The sequence below is a fragment of the Sebastes umbrosus genome, chromosome 21 (assembly GCF_015220745.1).
Source record: "Sebastes umbrosus isolate fSebUmb1 chromosome 21, fSebUmb1.pri, whole genome shotgun sequence".
NCBI lineage: Eukaryota > Metazoa > Chordata > Actinopteri > Perciformes > Sebastidae > Sebastes > Sebastes umbrosus.
In genome coordinates, this window is record NC_051289.1 from 20,111,585 (window position 1) to 20,128,928 (window position 17,344).

Sequence of the window (17,344 nt, forward strand, 5' to 3'; positions counted from 1 at the left end):
GAAACTAATCTACTGTCTGTAAAAGTCTATAAAAGAGAAACTGTCCACCATACTGATGAAACTCCAAGGGCAAACACAAAATGTTGCAGACTTACAAAACAGGATGCAGCCAGGCTTTTTTCTTCTGATCCAGTAAAGCTGCTTTAAGGATTTAATGCTAACAGTAGTCCATAGTTTTTGTTCTCTAAAAGGTCGTTTTTTCTCTGGCTTTGGATAATATTGTTCACTGATTTTCACAGACGGATGATTTCGGTGTCCATGTTCTAACCACTGTATTAAAAGCCAACCAGTCCAACCCCACCATTAAACCTCCTCTTCACGACTTCACGAGAATAGTAAAAGTGCAGGTTTCACACCCGCTACCCATCCCACTAAGAGCATCCACTCCTTCCTCCTCACTTCCTCCTCCTGTGACGTCCAATGCGGTTATTGATATCGACTGTTGAGAGGCAGACGGCGGTGTCACCTCCTTGTGCCTGAGTTCAGGGAGAGGACACACTCTCCCGGTAGACAGCCCAGACAACCCGCCGCAAATCTGCTCACCTCTCCTTCATGAAAAGGCTCTTTAGTCTTTACTCTCATCTACTTGTTCTTTCTCTGTCTCGGTCCTTTATCAGCCCAGTCGCCAGGAAAACCTTCAAGGTATAACCACGGTTTTCGCATTCGGTCGAAACAAGTGAGATAGTACAACGCGCAGAGAAAGTAATATATCGAGTTATTGATAGTTACATGGTAAAATAAAGTGCTGCAGGGATGACATATTTTTGTACGCCAACCAGGAAGTTAGCATCGCCTTGGACCCCTCAAGATACTTGGTGTCTGTGTATCGATACAATATCGATACACAGACACCAAGTAAAAGCTTTGAAATTCACGAGTGGGGTAATTTTTTATGTATTTTATGTCGTAGAACAAAACATTAAAATCTCTTCAGCTTGTGTTAACCACAGACCTTATTTCAGGCATCTTACTAAAAACACATTTATAAAAAAAAAACATTGACTTCCAGACGAGGGAACCGGAAGTGCTAAAATGCTAAGTCATTTCTGGGTATTAGGACTCATTTCTGTAGGACTCTGTAAGGATTATAACAAGCGAGAAAGTCAACTAAGGGCGGGTAAGAGGGGAGGTGGATTGGCCAATCAGTCACAGGACTTGCACCATATTTCTATGAATTTCAACCAGGAGACTGCTGTTTGTGTCCCGTGTGAAACCAAAAGTAAACGTTGACTTTACGCTTGTAACGCAACGTTGTTACGCTTGTTATGCAACGTTGTCTTGTTACGCAATGTTGTTATTCTTGTTACGGATGTTACACAACATTGTTACGCTACGTTGTTACGCTACGTTGTTACGCTACGTTGTTACGCTACGTTGTTACTTTTGTTACGTAAAGTTACATAGTCTGCTGTTGTTATTTATTTACGCTAGTGACATTGTTACTAACATTCACAAACAAAACATGTTTTCACCGCTTTCCATCTGCCATTTGTCAAAATTACCTTGAAACTAATGTATAAATTATTTTACAATTAAATACATTTTACACGCGATTTAAAAGGAACTTGACACAGCCCAGAAGCCAGGAAAAAAATATCAGCATTGTACGTTTCTGCAAACCACGGATATGTTGAATGTGTTTATTTATTATAACGCATTGGGGCAGAGCAAGTGACATAGTATATGGAGAAGCTGTTGACCACTGTTCATGTCCCGTTTAAAACCAAAAGTAAACGTTGACTCTACGTTTGTTATGTAATGTTCTTATGCTTGTTACGTAATGTTACGTAACAAGCATAAGTAAGCATAAGCAAGTCCACTAAGGGGTATTTTTATTTAGTTATGCTAGTTACGTTGTTACGGTTGTTATGTTACGTTATTATTTTAACACAAACCAATATCTTTCTTCAAACCTTAACCAAGTAGTTTTGTTGCCTAAACCAAACCAATTGTTTCACAATGGTAACCACATGGTATTATGCGTTTCTGCAAGCGTGATACGAGGCTGATATCAAACTTTTTGGCTCAGAAACGTTTACATTCAACATATCCTGTGGTTTGCAGGAACGTACAACGCCACCATTTTTTCTGGCGACTGGGTTGCCTTTGCTGTTGTCTAAATCTCTATCTCTCACTCTGTCTTCATGATCGTACGTCGCTTGTCATCACATTGCTTTGCAAGTTTTTTTTTCAATCTCTGGATATCTTCAATAGCCAGATGAAGAAAAAAAAAAGAGATTTCAGGAAAAAAAAAAAAGACAGCTATTTCTTCCTTCCTTCCCTCTTTCTCCGGCACACACCCATGTTTTCATTTGCAGCACAGGGCGTAGAGCAGGAGTTGGCCAGACAGCAGGGGTGGGTTTCATGTAACTGAAACTGGTGCAATAAGCTCTCAGAGTTGTCCTCTCTTCACTTCCTGATAATAGCTCATAGCGGCACAGTCATGCATTTTCCCGACTCCAGGTGACGGAGAAGATGACTGACTGCCAAAGTGTGGTTGCACCCTGAGGAGCCCCTTCCTATGTGTAATATATATCAGTCAAGATAGAATCCCTTTTGCAGATCCAATATATTTTCTCAGATTATGACCTGAACAAACGGAAACTAGAGCAGGGCCTGAGCGTAGCCTATATTTCATACGATGCCTGTTAACACACAGTGAATTCTCTTTTTAGCCGTGCAGCTGGCATAGAGCCATTTACTCAGAGAGAGAAGAAGAAGAAGAAGAAGGAGCCGGTCATTAGATTCTATATCAATTAGTGTTTGAAAAGGAAGGTTTATTCTCAGATTTTGGGGAGAAAAAAGCGGCGTATGTCTCTGAACTCTCCAGAATAAAGATCTTTTTTCGGAACATCAATGTGGTTATTATTCAGGAGAATGGGAATTTTCCTCTCTGAGAATGGGAGGCTTGAACGCGTGCTCCCAGATCCAAAATATCAAAGCGTTAGCATAATTGCTATTTCAAGTAGAAGGGACCCAACTGTTTCCCCACTCCTCCTCACGGTTTTCTCGCAGAAAACTTCAAAGGCCTTCCGTCACTGTTCTTTTTATAACCCAGCTTTTTCTTCGGCAGTTAGACAAAGGGAGCAGAAACCAAACCAGGGACGTGAGTACAAAAGCAGGCCAGGCGGTCAAACGCAGAGCCACGGATCTAACATATCTGACGGATCCATCACGCACGTCTGCGATTGGGTTACTCGTGGCTCGCAGATTTCCCCAGAGGAGGACGAGCGAGACGGAAGAGGAATTGCTCTGTGGGATGTATAAAATGTTTTCCATTTTTATGTAACAGTGGTCATTATTCCGTCCGGGCTGTGGAGCCTATTAAAAGACATGACTCAGTTGAGATTTGGCTCATCATGTGAGGAGTAATGGGCAAACATTTTCTGAATGAGTGAAAGATAACGAGCATCTGGGTTAAGATAAATATTCTTTCACCCATCCTCTCTCAATTCATCCTCGGTGCTTGCAGCCCCTTTAGCGCAGACTCCAGAGAGGACTGCAGTATCTATCCCTCCGTCACCTCTCACCTTCTCATCGTTATCTCTCCGTCCTGCCACTCTCACTCTCCGGTAAACACTGGCCTGAACAAACAGAAGCGAGTGCCGCAATTTGCTTTCATTCACAGACGGCCGTCGCCCCGCTTTCCCAATTCGATAATACACCCCACTTGCTTAATTGCTTCTTGGCTCACGTCGGAGGCAGGAGTGGAAAATTCCACAGGGGTAAGATAACTTCTCTCCTGAGCTACCTCATTCCAAATTAAAGGCATGTGTGGAATTTCATGCGCTGACATGGGAGAGAAGACAATGGAGAAGAGGACGAAGGTGTCAGAGGAAATAGAGGAGAGGAGTCGGGAGAAAGAAACAGACTACTAGCACTTCTTCCCTCACTGCGGCTTTCCAGCCCAGTCGCACAGCAGCTCGTGAAATAGTCATAAAATCGAATGTATTGATTTGTGTACATAGACACGAATTACATTTTTTCCGTGATGGTCAGCACAAAATCAATTTGTATGTAATCCACGTAATTGGGAACCTGGAAGTATAGAGAGTGGCGAACGCCGCATAGGGAAGAGGTCGGGGTGGATGGGTGGGTCAAAAATCACAGGATTTTTGCCCAAGGAGACCGGTGTTCGTGACCCGTGTGTAACCGGAAGTCAAAGTTGATTTATTTGTTTGCTTAAGTTACATTACTTCTGGAGTTATCTTAACCCAAACTACGATCTTTTCCTAAAGCTATCTAAGTAGATTTGCTGCCTAAGCCTAAGCAAGTCGATCTCTTCCTAAACCTAACTACGTAATTTGTTGCCTAAGCCTAACCAAGTCGATCTTTTCCTAAACCTAACTAAGTAGTTTGTTGCCTAAGCTTAACCAAGTCGATCTTTTCCTGAACTTAAGTAGTTTTGTTGCCTAAGCCTAATCAAGTCGATCTTTTCCTAAACTTAACTAAGTAGTTTGTTGCCTAAGCCTAACCAAGTCGATCTTTTCCTAAACCTAACCAAGTAGTTTTATTTTGAAAAGACTGGAGTGGAAATTGACATGTGCGTCAAGTGTTGCTGGACGAAAGAAAACACACGAAAAATAAGCATTTGAAAGTCGTGATCACGTCACGAAAAAAAAGGGAAATTCATGCCTATGTACACAAACTAAATAGATTAAATGTTGTGACTATTTCACAAACTGCTGAGACTGTGTTTGGCTTTCCCTATGCGGCTACTCTCTCACATCGTCTCCCTCCGCCCTCCCTCCCCATGGCGAGGGCCAGGAGAATAAAGGCATTATAGAGGCTCAAGCCCGGCTGCACATGCCCCAAATGCCTATTTAATCAAAAGAAAATAAACCTGGGCAAATTCACATATTGGTGTCTGCATAAGTTAACCTGCCTCGCTGGTGGGGAATTGAAACCTGCTGTTGGAGCGTGGAGGCTTCTGGCCCGTGTCTCTTTACCCCCACGCCTGCTACCTAAACACGGCAGAGGAAGGCACGCCCTGCACTCAGCTCATACATTATGTTTGAGAAAATGAACCCAGATGAAAACATGGCTCTTGATTCACATTCTTATCAAAGACAATTTTTAATAAATAGCTTTACAGAATTGCCTTTTTTTCCACATTCATGCATGAGGAAGGATAATGAAATACGATAAGAGAAATAATCTATTTTGGGTGTCCTAAAATCATTTTTTTCCCCTGTTGTAGCAATTGAGCATTCAGTGCACTCCACCATCCCGAGATTAACCGCTTTCCAAGGACTCCTATCTGCCTCAGCATCAGCTGAATTGGTACGAACTCTCCATCCCCGACACAACAGCTTTTGGGGTTTTCTCCGAACCACAACACAGCTCTTGTTACAGAGCATTTGAGGCCGGATTTTTGCGGAGAAGGGCCTCCTTCCAGGAAAAAAGCATCAACATCACGCTGCTCTCGGCCCTCGCCCGCATGGCCTCTTCCTCTCCTCTCCGCTCCATTATCCCAGACAGGGCTATCGTGTTACCATAATGAATCCCTTTAGAGGAAAGGCCCGTCTCTCCCGGGCCCCCAGTCAGGCTCCGATCCCCCCCTCTCGCTTCTCGAAAAATGTCTGTCCTTCTTCTTTTCTTTTTACTCCTTCTTTCCAGTCAGAAGACCTCTAATGAACTCCCCCCCTGCAGCAGAGGAAATGCAACACACACAACATCGGCCTCTTCCTAACTCCCAGACAATGATGTTCTATTTCAGGGGCCCCTTCGGACGGATGATGGGATGATGGGATGATGGGATGCTTCCTCGTGCAAAGGGCTACCGGGCCAGGAGGTATTAGACACGCAAAACCTGATCATAACTTAAAGCCAACGACTGAAATGAACAATGATCGGCTGGTTAATGGGTTTGCTTGACATGAAAGCCCCAGGGAGCTTAACCCTCGTAACCTTTCTTGATGTGACCTACTGACTTTGCTTAAGGGGTAGCATGCGAGGCCAAATAATGCACGAGATTGAATGCTACTATTATACATAGCAGTGCATGGAGTGAAAGGTAAAAGTAGTATAGTATAGTGACATCATAGCCATATTGAAGGATTTACAGCGATAATACGGAGCACATAAAACCCTAAGTGATTCACGGAGTGATTCATTGCTGAGGTATAATCTTTAAAGAGCACTGTTTCTGAACTAGTTGTCTGAACTGTTGCTTATTGCAAAGCATCGTCACCCACCTCATGTAGTAAAAGGAACAATTCACCTTCCAAAAATCTGCTACAGCGTCCAAAAGTTGGCAATCCATCAATAAGGCAGATATCAATGTCTCCACTGACAGTAGCATCTACTGACATGTTAGAGCTGTACCGAAAGTCTTTTTTCATGTTTTGTGAAGTCATCACCCTAAAAAAAAAATCTGCGAACAAAATCCTCCATTTGAATAAAGCGATTGATCGGATTAAATCAGTCTTTTTTTTAATCAGAGGCCATCTTTACCATAATAACACTACTTTAGGAGCAATGGAAGTCAGATGGCGGCTGGCGGTACCACGTTTTTTTTGCTCTGCAGCTCATTCATTTTTCGGATTGACTACGGTGGCCTTCAGGTAACGTAAAAACGTGAAAGGCTCTCTCTAGAGTCAGTGTTTGGTTTGTCCGTTCTGGGCTACTGTAGAAACATGGCGGAGGAACATGGTGGACTCCATGAAGAGGACCCACTCCCTATGTAGATATGAAGGGCTCATTCTAAGCTAACGAAAACACAACGATTCTTAGTTTCAGGTGATTATACATTCATGAAAACATAGTTATGAATATTATATTGCATTTCTCCAAATAGATCCCACAAAATGTTACACACGGTTCCTTTAATGAATATAACTCGCGTGCCTCCCTTGTGTTTTTATTCTCAACCCCCAACATTAAAGTTCAAACTGCGCGGAGGTGATAAGATGTTTACAACTTGTTGCACTGTCCCCTATGGTCAAACAAGGCAAAAGTGAGCATGGCTCACATATCCCCGCTCACTGCTTGATCCCTACTAAAGCAGGGTCAAAAGTTTTAACCTTTAGGAACTAATGGAATTAGTCTATTGAGCACAATGTAGCTCTTTATTAGCTCACCTTCCTCAAGAGGCACAACTAGACCACACTGTCAATGATCATACCAAATTTTAAGTTCCTAAGGTAAATAGTTTCCGAGTTCTGCTCCAGAAACGAAACGGACGGAAGGACGGACACGCGGAGCACCATATACCCCCGACTACGTTGTCGCAGGGTTATAATTAATTAATGCAGGTTATATGTAAGAGGTAAAATATGTCATGGACCATTTCCAATTTTACTGGTTTATGTAATACACGTAATTACACATTTAAAGCACCTATGTGTAGGATTTGAGAATTTTTAATCTCAACGATTCCTCATGGTAGGGTTAACCCGGCTCCACTGAGCTGACCTGAGGACATCGAGAATGGGCTGAAAGCAACTCACAGACCAATTTCACCAGCATTGTCGACCGAAAATCTGTCATCAGGATGATTTTAGAAGCTATTGTCAAATAGAAGTCTTCATAAAGGCGTTAATAATGTAAACCACTGTGTTCTTTTTGTGGACTTCTGACTGCAGACCTGACTGGGTAATTATTTCAACCAATCCTTAGCTTGAAATCACCGAGAGAAACCAAGTAAACAAGGCGCATTGACAGAAAATGGATACATTAAAAGCATACAGGTCAATCAGCGTGGTCAGCCAGCCAGTCTATCACCCAATCAGCCAGTCTCCCATGTAAGTGGGCCGCTACAGATGCTCTCTAATGAGCTGGGAGCCTCTGATCCAGTGGGCCTCGCCACATTCCACCGGCTCTAATAAGACCTTGTCCTGCTCCTGTGAGCTGATAGCGGCTTCATTAACCACACCACGAACCTGCACAGGAAGCCGATAGGGGGTTTTATTAGGGTTTTATTACGCAAGAGGAACCAGGGCCGGTTTAATTGGAGCCACCGAGGAAGGTGGGAGATGGTGGGAGAGGGGGCGAGGCGGTAAACTGCGTTTCATCTCTGCCTTTTCCGTTATTCTCCCTGATCTTGAGGAAAATCAGAGGTGGAGGCGAAGAGAGAGATGAATAGAAATGTGCCGCAAAAATAGGATAATACTCCTGAGGATGAGTTTATGTTTGTTCCCTTTCTCTCATTCCTGCACAGCTAACCTCAATCCTGTTGTGCCGGTGGCAGGCATCAGGAGCTGTTTGAGGCGAGGAGTTGTGATGTTTGACAGAAGCAGGTTTGGGAGGTATTTTCAGATGTTTTAGGAATTTGGGTTGATTCTAAGTATGGCTACTTCCATAGTTAGTTCAGGGCCTATATTTATCCAAACTCTTAGTGTAGATTTTTCATGTCAGAGTGCAAGAGTTGATGCAAGATCTGCACTCCCAGTTTTAGCTGCAGAGATAAATATGAGACCTTGTTCTCTGTGACAACAACAGACACTGGTAGTGATGAGACTGATACAGTACTATTGCTCTATTTTTGCATTGTCTTTGAATAAACATCTGATTCCGCCCTCGTGATGCACGCTCAACACATCTGGATGAGCCCATGCGGGGGCGTGACTGAACGCTGGGTCCCATGGACTGTCCACAGATACAATACTGATCTATGTGTGCCTGCCAGCAGAGCCACTCGGAGCTCATGCTGGAACACAGAGCTGCCTTTGTGGCTTCCACCCTCACGCCCATATTGTCCTGAACCGAGCCCACCGAGTTAAGGGCTTGTTTCCGCCCTTCCCATGTAGCATCCCCACCTTCCAGGAAACTCAGAAAGAAGAGCATTGATTCACAATACCTTACAGAGCCAAAATGCAGTTATTAGCCAAACCAGACCTGACTTGACCCTTATATTGCCTTTTATGCCATAGAGATGTAATTTCAAAGTAATCAGCATGCGAAATGTGCAGTTACAATGAAGCTTAAAGTGGAAATGAATCAGTCAATCAAGTTAAGCTGGTTTACTAAATGGATTTCCACACTAATCAACAATTACATAACAAACATGACAAATGTAAGTATTTAAAAGAAGAAAAAAAAGCTCTCACAGCAAAGGCGCCGCCATATTGCAGTAGTACAACCTGTGACGTCACGAGGTTGGTTGGCTCGGTATAGACCGCGAGAGACGGCGACTGAGGAGCGGTCTTGCATCGCTTGCTGGTGGCACTGAAAGAGCCCTCCGATGGGTACCAAGTCCAGCTGCAGCTGACTGTCTCCCCGTCTCCCATCTCCCGTCCTCTCCTCTCTCTGATTACCTGTCTCTCCTCCTCTGCTGTCTCATTCAGACCGTTCAAAGACATGGTCGCTAAGAAAATAAACGCCGAAAGCACGGCCGAGTCGGTCCGTGTGCACGTCGGCTTGGGAGTATAACCGAGTTAAATAGTTAGTTAGTTAAAGGAGAACACAGGTAACATTAGGCTGATAATGTCTCTATTGTTTGCTTTAGGCTAAAGTTTTACTTTGTGACGGGAGTTTTGCTATGCTAATGTTGAGCCGGTAGCTAGCAAAAGCTACCGGGAAGTTACGGAAACAAACACAATAATGTGGGCTTCAGAATGAAGTGGTGCTTTTGGGGCGTTTATTTTCTTAGCGGCCCTGTCTCTGAAGGGTCTGAATGAGACAGCAGAGGAGGAGAGACAGGAGATCAGAGAGGGGAGAGGATGGGAGATGGGGAGACAGTCAGCTGCAGCTGGACTCCGTTTCTGTCGGAGGGCTCTTTCAGTGCCACTAGCCAGCGCTGCAGTAACGTTACTGATCTCCGTTTTTCAACGTCCGTTTATGAAATAGACTGTTTTGTCCATGGTTTTAACATTGTAAAACTCACCTTTACATCTAGGAGAAATGCAATAGTGTCCCCCCTTTTGTTTTTCTTCTGTCCAGTGTCTCCTCAGTCTCTGTATTTCACGGTCCCTACCGTTGTATCTGTGTAACTCAGCCGACCTAACCAACCGAGTGACGTCAGATGCTAGAGTACTGCAACATGGCGGCACTCTTGTCACGAAAGCTGCAGGAAAGATGAAAGCATGACCTGTATGAAAGATGATATTTTTTCTCTTAAATGCTTACATTTGTCATGTTTCCACTTATATTTCCATGTTTTCCACAAGACTATGACAATGATTTTGTGTTGTAAAAGTCCAAAAACACATGGAAAGACAGCATTACATCCTTTCCATTTGTTACAGTTTAACCATTCACCCGAAAACGTAAGCTGTAGTTACTGCTCTCTGCCTTAATAGAACGGCATCATCTGGCCACAGCGTCAGAGTCATTTGTGCACTTTAATCAAGTTGATCGTGGCATTTGGATGGTTACCCTTCCTCTTCCAGCTCCCTAACAGTGGCCTAATGATAAGTTTGAATAAGTACCTCTCTGTAGGGCACCGGCAGCACACGGCTTGTTTTCAATCTGTCTCATTTCATTTCCGTCGCTCTGTCTTGCGCACAGATCTCCAATTTGTACTTACTGGAATACAGTTAGGCAGAGAAAAAAAAACACTCCAGTATTTCAAGAATTCACCAGCCACCTACAAGTGACATCTGAAATTAATTGTGCATGGAGGAGTGAGGAGTGGAGGGAGGAAAATGTTTTCCATAGAAGTGAAACGCGTGGAGGTCGCAGTCTATTGCATGAGCAATACCACTGAAGGAAAACAATCTTTTACACTGAGAGGGGGAATGAAATACTGCGGCTTTGATTGGAAAAATAATAGAAAAAAAGAGGAGCCCCTAGTTTCTGATTATAAAAACAGAGCCTCGGAATTGTATCTTTATAATTTCCTAGAAGGAATGCCATTTCGTCTAAATGGATGAGAGCCAAAGGAACCCAAACACGGAGGAGTTTGGCTTGAGAAGACGTTAAAAGTGGTATGCTGCCCATTTTAACATATGCACATGCATGTTATTTTTGTGCTGCAACACCGTTCAGTATTTGTGAATTTGCACCAAAATTTTAACTAGTAATTGGAAGGAAACATTTCATTTCAATCACTGGACAGACACCACAGAATAGTGCTACAGGAATGAGTCTTTAAACCCGGAAATGAGTTAGCATTTTAGCACTTCTGGTTCCCTCGTCTGGAAGTCAATGGGTTTCTTTGAATGGCTTTTTAGTTATATGCCTGAAATAAAGTTTGTTCTACGACGTAAAATGCATCGTAGCTTTTATGCATCTTAGAAAAGGTGGCTGCTAACAAGTGGCTAAACAAGACTAAAAACTGTCATCACAGATACACGTCCAGCCTAGCGTTAGCTTTTTACTTCTGCCGATTGCATTCACACTTCGAAAATCACAAAAGTGGTGTTCATTCTTGAAGATCATCTTGCTGAACAAAACGTGTAAGTATCATAAACATGTTCGCCACTCGGAAAATCCCATTGTCTTTTTGTCGAGGGAACCCAGGGCGATGCTAACTTCCTGGTTGGCCTACAAAAATACATCACCCCTGGAGCACAGAATTGTTGGAGCCATAAGATGCAAACATAAGGTGTCACACCAAATAAACTTTATAGTCTAGTTTGACTAACAGAATACATGTATGTATACATGTACATACAATGTATGGATTAGTACACCCTAATTTCAGTGCTGAGTCATACAAAAATCGAATGCCTCAAAGAATTTCGTGCCACGTTTATTGGTGCCCACAGAAACAGAAGCGGAGAGTTGTTAACTACTTGATTGACCTGCTCATTGCTCATATGCAACTGGTCACTGGGTAGGCATTACTCAACTATAAATAATCACAAGCCAAACATGTTTGGAACCAGTGCTGTAACCTATAGGGAATGGGAATGTGACGTCACCGACAGCAAGTCGGCAATTTTTGGAGGATGAAGGAGTGACATCCGTTGGCTGTCTACTGCAAGTGTCAAAAGCTAACACAAAACACTACACAATGAATAAGATTCAAAAGCCGAAATGTAGTAAATACAGTGTAGTATGCAGTCAGAGGTTGGCTAACTTTATGGGTTTCATTTTGCAAGATACCGGAAGATAAATTATGCAGTATTAGCCAACGTTTTGTTAGTATTCCGTTAGCATAACATTAGCTGGCTTCTCTTTGTCCGAATGATTGGCTTGTAGATCTTAATGTCATATACCTACCCGTTTGTAAATTGGACATCGGCCTCCAAAGATTTACATATCTTCAACTACTGACAGGTGTTCACTAACGCCAAAACACATCAGTGACTGTAATGGGTGGCAAACTGTCAATGTCCTCTAAATACATAAAGATCGATATCTTCAGTTTAGTAATATATCGCCCCCATGCCCGTCAGCTTCTCTTTATATGGGTATTTGTCTTTTGCACGTACTTTATACATTTCTGATGATGAAGGATTTACAGATGACAGATGAATAGACCGGTGACAGAGAATGACTACTATACCTCCATACGCCACCCTAAGAAGATGGCGGCGCACTGCAGAATGCTCCGCAATACCAATTCCCTATTCAGCGATCTAAAGCTGATACTGTTATTTATTCTGAAGCTTTCACAACTTCTGAATCTAAAACATTGCTGTATTCCTTATAGAGCTGAGTGTGAACTTGAACTAGCCTTGTGGCTGCGTTTCCATATGAGTGTGTGTATCTGCTCAGCCAGGTCTGTCCAGTGACGGGGAGCCAAGGCTGCAGCTGACATGCCGGCTCTCACACAGCTGATAAGGCCCTCACTGGCTGCGGTGCAGACTGTAGATTAAGCTCTTATAGAAAAGGGAGGAGAAATCTGGCTCATGAGGATGAGGAGGGAGAGGGGATGTTAGTGATCAACGCCCCCCCCCCCCAGCACTGGGCCAACATTATTATCTCTACAGCCCCAACACTGCCCCGTTTCCAGCCTTACTGTCCTTGGAGTAGCCTTGTCTATACCCTCCTTTAGGGGCCGCACACAGACGGCCAAACAATCTGGACACTGGCTTGATGCTCAGTTCAGGGTCCGTATCCCACACACTGCATAAAGCTGACCGAGGGTTACATCAACAATACATTTTAAGGTCCAATATTAATTAGCTTCCATGACTTTGCTTCCAAATATTTGGCAAATGAAGGCAGTTTTGATAAAAAATGAACTCATAATTCAGGAAGAGTTTAGAAGAGCTGTCTTCACATAGCAATTATAACAGAATCCTGATAAAGCTGAAGCGGGTCTTTGGAGTTCAAATACAACAGAGAAGTGTGGCCACTAATTTCCCACATTATTTCCCCAGTAATTCCCAGAAGAAGGTTTCCTGGATGTAATCTGGACCTTATATTATAGTCATACAAGAAAAGTAATACCTGTATACATGAAAACATTAGCCCTGTTTCGACCGCAGGAAATTTCCCCCAGAACTAAGAACCTTTTGAGGAACTTCTTGCATTTTGACCGCAGGGACCAGGGTCTAAAGTAAGTTCCAGGGACATTTTCCGAGGACTTTTTACCCCCCAAAAAGCCCTGGTTGGGGGATAGTATTTTATGAAAGTATCGGAACTTTCGGGGTTGAGTTTGCAGGGATGGCCGCCGCTGATTGATACATTAGTGATGTGTCTCTAGGTTACACTAGCAATTAATTCCAATTAATTAATGGAAGCGTCCAAAGTGAACACTGTTTCCATTCTCATTGTAATAAGTAAAACAAAAATCTGATGGAAGATTTATTGAATTGCTACATTTCAGTATGACATCAAGGAAGACCCTGAAAAAGGTTGCTGTACCGAAACGTAGCTATCCAATCATAACTTTTAAATAGTTGTTATAGTATATCTCGGGAGTCGTCTCGTTTGTCAGTCCACAGCAGGTCAGCTAAACATGCAACAAAAATAAGAAATACATCTACAGGAAAGTACACAGATTAACATGAAGTAATCTCTATAAATAGATTCTGCATTCACATATAGGATCTGTAGGCAACGGCACAAGATTTTGGTATCGAAAGTGTTCTGGTTTCCGTTTGTAGTCCTAGTAGTATTGACCAATCACGTTCGAGCGGGCTTTGGTTGAATGTAGGTAAACATTTCATTGGGAGAGCAAAAGAGGCGGATCGCATTGGCTGAAATACAGTCTCGGAACCCACCGGCTATCGTCTGACGATGATTTAGCTTTTTACGGTCTTAAAATTAGCTGGCATCTGCTGGTTACACCGGAAACCCAGAAATATAACCTCTTGCCCCCATAGGCTTATCAAGATTGAACATGAAGCATCCCGGTGTCCCTGTAATTAGTTCCAAATTACGAAGTTCTTTCCAGAACATGTCCTTGCAAATTATTAGGAAATTACAAACCTGAAAATGAAATCATTACCCTAATTATGTTTAATTCAAGGAGGAACAAAACTCTCAACTCCTATATATAAATACTGTTCATCAAACCAGTTTCAGTTTCTTCATGGCATTGGAGCGAGCAGCTTTGACAAAACAACAAAGCACATGTGTGATGGTACAAATGCAGCAGCGTGAGCTCTGGGGACTTGGTGTCACATGTACAGTATATACGTGGCATCACACATGCATTCTTCAGTCACGGAGTAAAGGCACCCAGGAGAGCTTGGTGGAGCGCTGTGGAGGAGCGGGGCGCGTTTCCATGGATACCCACCCATGTCCTGATCGCAGTGGTACAATAGCAATGTGTGCTTGTGTGTGGTGCGCCCATGTGACCGTTCATCTTCCATCACAGCATGCAGTCACTGTCTCAACGGGGGCCTGATCTGGCCAGTGTTGAATGGATGTAGCCTCTCTACTGTCCAGTGAGAGGAAGAATGTAGAAAAACCACCACGGTCGCTGACACTCGGAGGCTTCGGCTGCCAGTAACTCTGTGCCAGGCTCCAATTAGGCAGCCATGCGTCCTACACTGAAACAATGGTATTGTTGGTGGGTACAGTAAGTCCCAGGCATTCCCATGCAGCGCAAACACATAGTGTAAATTATCAAGTTGGTTGCCAATAGTTTGCCTCGTGTTTTCATTGTAGAGGGACATGGCACCCGAATTGATTGTTATCAGGCGTTTAAATAGGCGTTATCAGTCGCTATAAGCACCATAGATGTGGGTCAGTAGTTGAAAAAGTGAAACTTAAAAACAACACGTTCTAACATGTAAAACTGAATGAAACGTCACATTTTGAACACTTTGTTATGTTTAGGGAAAAACATTGTGTTTCGGGTTAAAATAACTACATCAAATAATAACCTTGTGGTTTCAAACAGAATGTGAAATCCTGTCTCCTGGGTGAAAGCCCGGTATTGTGTCCCATCCGTCGTTCCCAACCTACACCCATTATGGAGTTTCACACTATCTATACTACAGTGCCTGACTTCTACTTCTTACTACGGTCCCTAGAAGTTGCTGTTGTGTTCTTTTATACCTTCTTTACATGATCTATCATGTGAATAGATGATAAAACCTGTAGTGGGTGTAGTAGGCCGCTATCGACTAATAACACCTATTTACAAGCCTGACAGCAGTCTAATCGGCTGAACATAGAGACACGGATATACAGGCTGCCACATTTCGACTGCGGTCACTTGAATGTAGCTTTAAATAACACATTTTTCAGCCACTAAACACCTCTGCAGTTACGCAGTAGAAACTCTGCAGCCAGAGATGCACACAGTGATAACCTCTTGAGCCTCAGCGGGCAACAAGTGCATTCCAGCGCTCCCGGCTCCCTCTCACCACATCCTACGCACCGCCAACCGGGGTGTTGATGAGTGGGAAACATGGCAGTAAGTGGAAGGTTGGGTCCCCCAGGGGCCGCCAAGACGCTTGTCCCTCAACCATGGAAACACAGCATAATGACTACTCACAATGTTGCGGGGACAATTCATGGAACTGCAAGGGGAAGTGCTTTGGAGATTGTGTTCTCCACACTTCTCACAGGTCTTAGTGGAGTCGGTGGACGTAAGTGGAAGGAGTGGCGTGGTGATCGGACGGCTTGATAAAATAACTTCTGAAAGGGCTCCAACTGATAAGGCCTCCACATCAAACACCATGTTCTCCAGAAGTGAAGCAATTTTCCTCGAATGCTCACCGTGAAAGACACTGCTCACATTTTTAGAGGGCATTCAACCTCAAATGCGTGCCAAGATCTTTTTCATTTCTTGTTGTTTTTCCTTCTTTTCCTCCCTCACCGTGTTTCCTCAAATCCCTTCCATGTTTTTCAAACCCTCAGGCCACCTTTTTACATTCTTTCAGGCTCTGAAGACGCATTAGGAGCCAAGAAAAAGCCAGCAACATAAACTCTGGCCATTGCCCTGCTGAACCTCTGGACTTCCTGAGAGAGGGGCCAATCCATCTTGGACTTTTAGCCAGTCCTCCCAATAAAATCGGAACCCACGGTGTGCCGCTTTACAAACACCTCCGAGAAAGGTCACTACTGGGCAGGTTAGCCAAACACAACCTTGGTCCCTTTGCAGACTTAAGTGCTCTACCGCTGGGAGTCGGTCACATAAAATCGCCGCTGCAATGGTTAAGATGAGAAAGAAAAAAAATTAACCTTGACATTGAACTGTGGCAACCTTTGGCAAGTGGCCACAGTTTCTATCTATCTCCGTAATTACCCCATAAACTGTTCAATAAATGGAGAGAGTGCCCTCAAAGAGGGGGTCAATAAATTATATAAAAACAGCACGACACATTCTAAACCACCAAATACAAATCAGAAGTTCCAGGCCGCTGACATCTAGCTCCTTCAAATGAACCCTGCAACACCCAGCAGTCTCATTTCATCAAATTCTCCTGAGGTGTTGATTTCCCCACCCGATGCTTCGCTAACCACCGCGTTTCATAACCACTCTGTTGCTCCACCGGATCCATCAGTCAGAAACTCACTCATGGAAATAAACAAACCTCAAAGAACTATCTCTCTATCTTAGTCATCTCTTTCCTCTGAGCGCTGCCACTCCGAGGAAAGAGATGACTGAGATAGAAAGTTGAATTTGAAAGAGAAATGGATGCTAGAACAGAGGAGGCAGGGACAGTGATTGAAGTTCAAAACCATGGGAGGGGGTGAGGCTCTCTTCTGCCTCGCTCCTTTCCTCCCATCCGTGCCGTGCTCCCGTGGCAAAGGGTGGACGGGTGGTAGGAGGGGAGGTAGTTAAAAGTCTATCCTCTCACCCCCGACCTCCCACAGCAATGAGCGGAAAAACAGCTGTGGGCTGCACACTCCCTGCTCCTCAAACACTGTCCCACGGGCCCGAAACACTCATATACAAACACACCCAGGCACACTCATAGGATGTGAACCTGTGGATGCACTCTTAACACACGCACCCTAAGGTCTTTTCTCTTTCCTCTATCTCACAGACACACTTATTACAGGTTATGTAACTTTGAAAACAACAAAAAAAAAAAAACAGTAGGAT